The 7,861-nt window shown below is 44.7% G+C and overlaps 1 protein-coding gene across 4 annotated transcripts in view; it reads right to left on the reverse strand.

Moving 5' to 3' along the window:
* Positions 1 to 5,592, reverse strand: part of rfx2 (regulatory factor X, 2 (influences HLA class II expression)) — a 57,545-nt gene extending 51,953 nt beyond the window's left edge. The window contains exons 1-3 of one of the 4 annotated variants that reach the window (XM_066643492.1): positions 5,527 to 5,592; positions 5,155 to 5,385; positions 3,235 to 3,315 (exon numbers count right to left, since the gene is read on the reverse strand). The gene's annotated coding sequence lies outside the window, so the exon portion shown is untranslated. Of the gene's footprint in view, positions 1 to 1,150; positions 1,287 to 3,234; positions 3,316 to 5,154; positions 5,386 to 5,526 lie in introns of those variants that run through there. The other 3 variants (XM_066643494.1, XM_066643491.1, XM_066643493.1) reach the window with 3 other exon arrangements.
* Between the last annotated feature and the right edge of the window lie 2,269 nt (positions 5,593 to 7,861).

The raw sequence follows: 7,861 nt of genomic DNA on the forward strand, positions 1-7,861 counted from the left end.
CTGGCTGGAGGAAAAGCACAACCACGGTGCTTGGGATAGCGAAGAAAACAGGCCACACACAAAAAAGATAAATAAATAAACAAACAAAACCCAGTCTGATTCAGGGTAAAGGACATGAGAAAGCTCTAGCCGTGGTCGGTCAGGTTAGACATTTGGCATTTCACACCAGCTTATGAAACCAAAAAAAAAGGCTGTGGCCAAGACTTGTCCAGAAGATGTCTGACAAAAAAAAAGCACTGCTAACTGCGAACAGGGAAAACACAAACGTGTATATCATTATATATGTGTTATTAAATAGTCACCATTAACATAATGCTACCCGCAGGACTCCAGCACGAAGATATAGATAACAGGCCTGGGGGTGATGTGTGTGAAGACGTTCAGACTCAGGCTAAATATCCAGTGCTGCTGTATGAAGCTCCACCCCTTTAAAGGTGACTCATTTCAAGAAATTCAATCCAATAATCAAAACTGAATCCAAATCAGTGAATGTTTCCTTGCCATTTCCTAGCCCTTGTCTGTTTGCACGCGGGAAAAAGCTCCGGTGTTTGCACACAGCCCTGCCTCTGTAAATAGGAAAGAAACCAAGTGTCTCAGATCGATATGTTTCGGGCGTTCTCTCTGTGCGTCACTGGGTGAGCAACAGGGCGTTTGGATGGTGGAGAGACCTCCAAACATTGAAAAGCTCAATTTCTGCTCTATAGACGGCATTATATTTGCTGTTGGAGATGTTTAATTGACTCCACATTCAGAAGATCTCAACCTCTCCATGAAAGTAAACGCAGACCAAAACAGTTCGAGTCGCAAATGAGTTTCTGTGGCAATTCCAACATTGAATAAAAACTTGCAGACAAGTTACACTCGATGAACTTCATTTCTTACCTTAATTCCATATTCCACCTTAAAAGATGTGGAGCTTCTGAATGTAGACAAACAGGAGGGGGACGTTTGTTTTGCTGTGAGAAGTGTCAGTAGTGCTCCAAAATTATCTACACTGCCTTTAAAACTCAACAAAGCAATAGCATTTGGCACAAAAATTAGCTGTGACCAAGTTCAAGCACTGAATTCTTGGCCTCCAGGCTGGAGCTGAGTTCAACCCTCCACACACACACACACACACACACTCTCATGTCCACCGTTGGCCACTGACCTGCTTTGTGAGCCGAGCTTCATCCGCACTTCGCCGTGAGACGAAAGAAAACGATTATAATTCCAATTTTAAAAGAACAAATTACTGACTACTGAAAGCTTAAGGCTGAAGCCCCGAGGCTGGAGCTCTCTTTCCGTTACTCAGCCTGTATTTGTGTATCAAGTTGCCATGTAAACACACCAGCTGCTCTGCTTTTTGGCTGGCGTGGAGTTTCATTCCCGGTTCCTTTATTTTCTTTATGGAGGGTGTGTGTGGTGTGTGACAGAATTAAAAGCCTGATTCAGGCTCGGGCCGGGTTAGTTATCGGAGGGTTTTGTCAAAACAAGTGAACAAATGGTTTTGAATTTGCCTGCAGCTTTACGCTAATCCCGTCTTCAGATATTTCAACAATTACCAACCTATAATTATCTTTGCATCTGCGGCGCGTCTCGGCAGCGTTGTTGGGGATCTCCGATCGGACGCGGGTATGTTTTTGAGGGATGGGGCATGTCGTTTTGAGGCTGGGGGAAAAAAATCGGAGCTCCAGGAGGACATGTAAAAGTTAACGACACCGTAAATAAACAGCCCTAACCTTATTCTATCTGTGGAATTTTATAGTTTATTACCGTGCCTGAGCAGAAAAGTGGCGCGCTCTTTGGCCGGACACTACACTGGTCTGGATTCAGGCGTCTGGCCCCATCAATAATTAACCCCGATTATATGAATCATTCAGTCCTCGACAGGGAAGACGAATCCTGCCTGGAAATGCACCTGTGACAACATTTTTCATTACCCAGTCGCCAGATCCCAGTCTTCAGAGACTCGTGTCGCTCTGTAAAGATTGTTACTGGAGGTTTTCTGCTCCAGCAGCCCAGAAATCACCGACACACCTGACAGTTTACGTCTTAAAGGAACGTGCGCTGAACTCCCCCAGCCCTTCTGCGGCTCTCGAGAGGGGCCCTGTCGCTCTGCCAGGCTTCACACCCCAGCGACCGCTCTGACGGAGCGAGCCCGTTCCCTAACAAGAGCCGTCGGAGCAGGTGCTAATTGGGGTCTGACCGATACATCGTTTGGCTGATTAAATATACGGATATCACCTGGGAGATCTTTTAGACATTGGGCAAACACGTAAACGGCTACTCAGTGGAAACCCATGGAGGCACAGGAAGAACACGCCAAACCGTACCTACAACCTCAGGACCCTGGAGCTGTGCGTGTGACATTCTCTTCAATAAACCCCTGTGAATTTATAGAAAATAATCATAAAATCACAACCAAACGATTTCCCCAGTTTGTTTTGCCCTGGTCTATATTTGAAGATTTTTTAAAAACAGTATTAAATCTAACGTTAAATCTCTGAACAACCAGGGACGATATTAAGAGCTCCCAGAATGATTAGTCCCTTAATATTGTACCAGTAAAACTGCTCCAGACTTGGCGCTAATGTGGTGACTTATCAGGACCCTCCTAATATGATTATTGGGATGAGAAGGAGTTGCCGGTCAGAGTGGGTGGCATGTTGCATCAGCCCTGTCTCTCTGTATCCGTCTCTCTCTCTCTCTCACCGTCTCTGCCTCTCTCCCAATTACCCTCATTATCAGCCTAGCTTTCAGGGACACGGCCACTCGCGGCTAAAGAGAGATCAATAGCGAGGCAGAGGCGACACCTGGTCCGTGGGCCATTGTCATGAAGCGTGGCTCATTAAACCGCTCTCATCCACGCCGGTGTAGCATCGCCAGGGTGACACGTCTGCTACCCGCCGAATAAATGACAGCGGCTTCGGACGAGAGGAGTCGAGCCGTTGTCAAGGCCGTCAGCAGCCGACCAGCAGCTCCCGTGAGCCTGTCAGATATGAATACGGGGCATAATGCGTGATTTAATTTACACTGGCATCACTGGTCGGAACCAGCTACAATTATCACTGGAGAAATGTCACAGGCAGTGCTGGCTATTGTAACTCTACACACGAGGATAAAGGAAGCAGTACCTGAGTGCAATTAGGCTCTTTAAAATACCTCTGACCTAGCAACGCCGAGGTCTACAGAAGAAAGCCGAGTGAACGTTGTGTTGAGGTAACTCTCACGTTTCTGGTCAAATGAACTCACGTGGAGAAATAATGGTTTTCCAGGTGGACTTGAGATTGTAGCCCAGGATGAGGTTCACTTGGCTCTAATCTACAGATGGAGCTGTAATAATAGAGTAATAACACAAACTAAACAGGACTTAACAGTTAGCAATATGAGCAGAGACACGTCTTTACTGATGAGCTACAGGACACTAATGAACTTATCCCACACACCTGCCGCTGTCTACGAGGTTTTAAAAGGTGAGAATAACTCTTATAGACTTTTATTTTTTATTTTCAACCTCATTTTGAGGTTTGAATCAAACAAATCCCAAATCCCATCTCCGTGTCTATCAGGAATACTCTAAACTATGGTGATCTGTAGTCGTCATATGTACTACGGCCGGGCTAGTCGACGTAACCCTGGATTTGCTGTAACCCTTGTGTCTGTACAACAACAAATAACCAACGCTAAGCACTGAGTGTATATATTTACTACTCAAAAAAACAATGTATAAATGCCCTGAACAGAGCACGTGTTTAACCTCTCAGTCACCCCCCCCCCCCCCTCCACCATCTTAATGCCAGGAGATTTAATGATGCTATATAATTCCGGGTGAACTCATGGGCTAAAACGCAAAGCTGCCCACTTTAAGAGCGATGGCTGCCTCCTGAGTGCTGCTGCCGCTGCTTCTTCCCAGATTTAGTTCGGCTCCAACAACCTGTTGCCTCCGTCCGCGCAGAGACTGAGGCAGTTGGCTTCAGCCTGCATTAATCACTGCGCCGGAGCTGCTGCTTAAAATGCAACCCAGTAAGCATCTGTGTTAACGTAGGAAGCGAACATCATACACAACTGCTCTCTAAATGCCAGAGATGAGAAAGATAAAGTCACTTCACAGTAAAATTACTACAACAGCACAACCACAAACAGGGGGAAGTGAGGCATGTGTCGGCTCAAACCTACGTGTGTTTAATCTGGATTTTAAAACGCCTGGTGAGCTCGGCTTGCCTCTGGAATGCTATTCCACAGTTGAAGAGCCATCTTCCACCAACCGAGCCGTGTTTAAGCCTGTCCCAGCTGACTTTTTTGAAGATTAAAGCTTGAATTCCGTGTAAATCAATACTGTGACACTATAAATAACTGCAAACAAGAGAAAATAACACACTGCTATCTGTGTGTGTGTCACACTGAATGAATATATTGTATGTGGGTTCAGAAACCAAGGCTTGAGTCTCTAAAAACCCCCATTGTTGGGAATCTATTCCAGAGTTTAGGAGCCTATCTGAGACTACCCTCCTCCAGCAGCTGAGATGAGAGTGACCTGAGGCGTTTGTAGTGAGCTTGCTGCAGCTGAGGGAACTTGTTTTTAGGTCTGAATAGGTTTCTGAGGACGGAGTGAACCTAGGATTTTCAGGGTTGAGGGTCCACTGCGCTACCGACTGGGGCAGAGAGCTCAGCCGAACCGGACCTAGCCTAGAAGCCGAACAAGCGTAGTGCTTAAACATATCAACGGACAAAGTGAACCCGCTCTGTGACACAGAGCAGAGCTGAATTAACGTTAATATTAACCTCAAAACAAACCCAGCCCCAGCAGAGCTATCGTTAACCGCCGTTCGGGAACTTAACGTTAAAGTTACAACCCCAACCCACAGTGTTTAAAACTTTAACTCGCTGTGGCTAGCGAGGTGTTAGCTCCAGGCAACATCCCCTCACAAACCAACCGTTCTCAACTCGCGCTGAACTTAAATATTCACCCAGCGTAAACACGGACGAATAAATAACGACTTGGAAGACAAGAAAAGAGGTTTTCCGTTGTTTTGAAGCGTCCAAGTTAACGTTAAGTTGACCAAAGCCGACCAAGAGTCTGGTAGCAATAAAAAAACGACATTTAAGCACCGATAACCGACCACGTTCGTGTTAAATCCGTGTTTACGAGTCAGTAAAAATATATATATTCACCTTATGAGTTCTGCCTCTCTGTGTCTATGTCTCTCGCCCCTCTCCCTCTCTCTCTCTCCGGCTGCTGTTGCTGAGTGTTGCTCCGTTGGTAAGTAACTGTCCTCCACGGCTACAGTCACTATGGCGCTCCGGGGGTCTCGCGGCAACTGTTTGCTACCCGCTCCTCCTGCCTACGTCAGGGTCTAAGAACCCAGCTGGGGCGGAGCTAAAAGCTCGAGTCCACGCCCACCGCTGAGGAAAAAAAAAAAAAGTTCCCGCTGAAAAATGCCGCCAGAAGCGCGCGCCAGTACTAACCTGTTTCCCGCTCTGGTTATAAACAATATACACAGATCAGCCACTACATTAAAACTACTTCCTTGTTTTTATACTCACTGTTCACGGATTGTAATCCAACTGTTGCTCTGTGTACTTTGCTATCTTGTTCCTCCGTGGGTCAGGACACTCACGGGGCCACCTCAGAACAGGCATTATTATTATTATTTGGGCAGTTGATCACCCTCAGCGGTGACACTGACCGTTGGTGCGAGTGGATCAGACACAGCAGCAGCTACTGGAGTTCTTAAACCCCTGTTACAGCGGGACTGAGAATGCCAGTAGGGGTCGCTAGGAGAGAAAAAATGTGAAGAAAACCATGTGCACAATGGTTTATTAATCTATACTCTTAGGTTTTTAACCTGTAGCCTCAATTTAGCAAAACCGCAGATTTGTATAAAAATTGGATAACATATATTTATATATATATTTTAATTTCGTACATATTTTTCTGAGGGCGGCACGGTAGTGCAGCAGGTAGCGTCGCAGTCACACATCTCCAGGGGCCTGGAGGTTGTGGGTTCCATTCCAGCTCCGGGTGACTGTCTGTGAGGAGTTGGTGTGTTCTCCCCGTGTCCGTGTGGGTTTCCTCCGGGTGCTCCGGTTTCCTCCCACAGTCCAAAAACACACGTTGGTAGGTGGATTGGCGACTCGAAAGTGTCCGTAGGTGTGAATGTGTGTGTGTGTGTGTCTGTGTTGCCCTATGAAGGACTGGCGTCCCCTCCAGGGTGTATTCCCGCCTTGCGCCCGATGATTCCAGGTAGGCTCTGGACCCACCGCGACCCTGAACTGGATAAGCGGTTACAGATGATGGATGGACATATTTTTCTGTCAGATAACCACCATGCGAAATATTTATGTGTGTGTGTGTGAATAAATTTGTGATCTACTGAAACACACATTAGTGATGGGTTGTTTGGTGTGATATGTGACAGTTGTTCACTGGAATACAAATATCCAGCCGTTTTTACTCCTGTTTACAAGGCCATAAACCCTCTGGGACATTACTGGCCATGTGATGATGGGATAGTAAACAGAAATAGGTGATGAGAGTACAAATCTGTTACAGATCGATCAGTTTACAGATCTGAGGGTACAGTTTTGCTAAGTTCAGAGTACAGTTTACAAACTGAGAGTATGGATTACTCAACATGTTCCTCTTCAGATTTTGTTCTCCTTAGTGACCCCCAACGATCTCTCAATAACGAGAAAGTACTGTTATTAGGAGTATTTTGAAATATCAAGTTTTGATTTTGATTGAAAATCACCAGACAAGAAGAAGCCACACATCAACCCGTGTGCCAGCTGTGATTTAAGGCTGAGAACATCTGCCTCATTTTAAGAGTAACATGATACATAGGTGTTAGCCTTCCAAAGTGACTCACTGATGCCCAAACGGAACGTTTCCAACATCATCAACAGCAGCGCTTTATCCAGCCTTTGTTTTCTTTACTGGGACATATTCTTTTACTAATCAGACCAATACATTCCTTTCAATGTTTATGTTTTTACTGCGTTTTTTTAACTGATGAGCAATTATTCACTAGTTTTCTGTATGAAATTATACAATCTTAACATAAAATAAACAGTTTCTGCAAATAAACATCATAAACACCGTGTGTTATTTGGGAATTATACTTTCCACCTTAAATTATGCTGAGTTTATATTGCCTTTTAAGGTGGAATTGAAAATTGGAAAAAGAAAACAGTAAAGGAGACACTACCCTTTATTTTCCTTTACTATCCGACATTTAAAAAGTCAGAGTCTACTTTACTCAGTTAGTGCTCTCCTCTGAGCGTGTTGAGCTACGGATGAAGCAGTTTGCAAAAGTTTGGCTGTACAACAGTCTGAAAAGACTGTAAATGCCTACATTGAGGCGACACCCGTAATAACACTGAACTTCCTTAAAGAAAAAGCAGTCTTTATTTGTGTGTAGATCCAGCAGATTAAACAGACTTGTTTATTATTATTATTATTATTATTATTATTATTATGTGAAATTATGTCGTATTTCAGAATTGTGAAAAGATTTTAACCCATTAATATCATTATCTGAGATTAAAAAACAGTGGTGCCCTGGACCTGAGCCCAAATCTAAAGAAATGGTGTGTCCATCTAAAGGCTCTGTTTCACTGCCACACAGCTCAGGGATCTGGGTTATGAACTTTGCCTCAGGTCACGGTGTGTGGGAGGGGTGGTGTGTTCTCACCTTGTCTGTATGGGTTTTCTCCAGGTGCTCTGGTTCACCTCCACAGTGTAAAAAAGTGAGTGGGTAATACTCTGTGAAGGGTCTGGCACCTGTCCAGTTTCTGTTTATAATTGTTCTGGGTCAGAAGAGGAATGAATTAATGAATTAAATTTATATAATTAATCTAATACTGTGATTTGGTCTCA

The sequence above is a fragment of the Hoplias malabaricus genome, chromosome 14, assembly GCF_029633855.1.
Source record: "Hoplias malabaricus isolate fHopMal1 chromosome 14, fHopMal1.hap1, whole genome shotgun sequence".
In the NCBI taxonomy this organism is placed as follows: domain Eukaryota; kingdom Metazoa; phylum Chordata; class Actinopteri; order Characiformes; family Erythrinidae; genus Hoplias; species Hoplias malabaricus.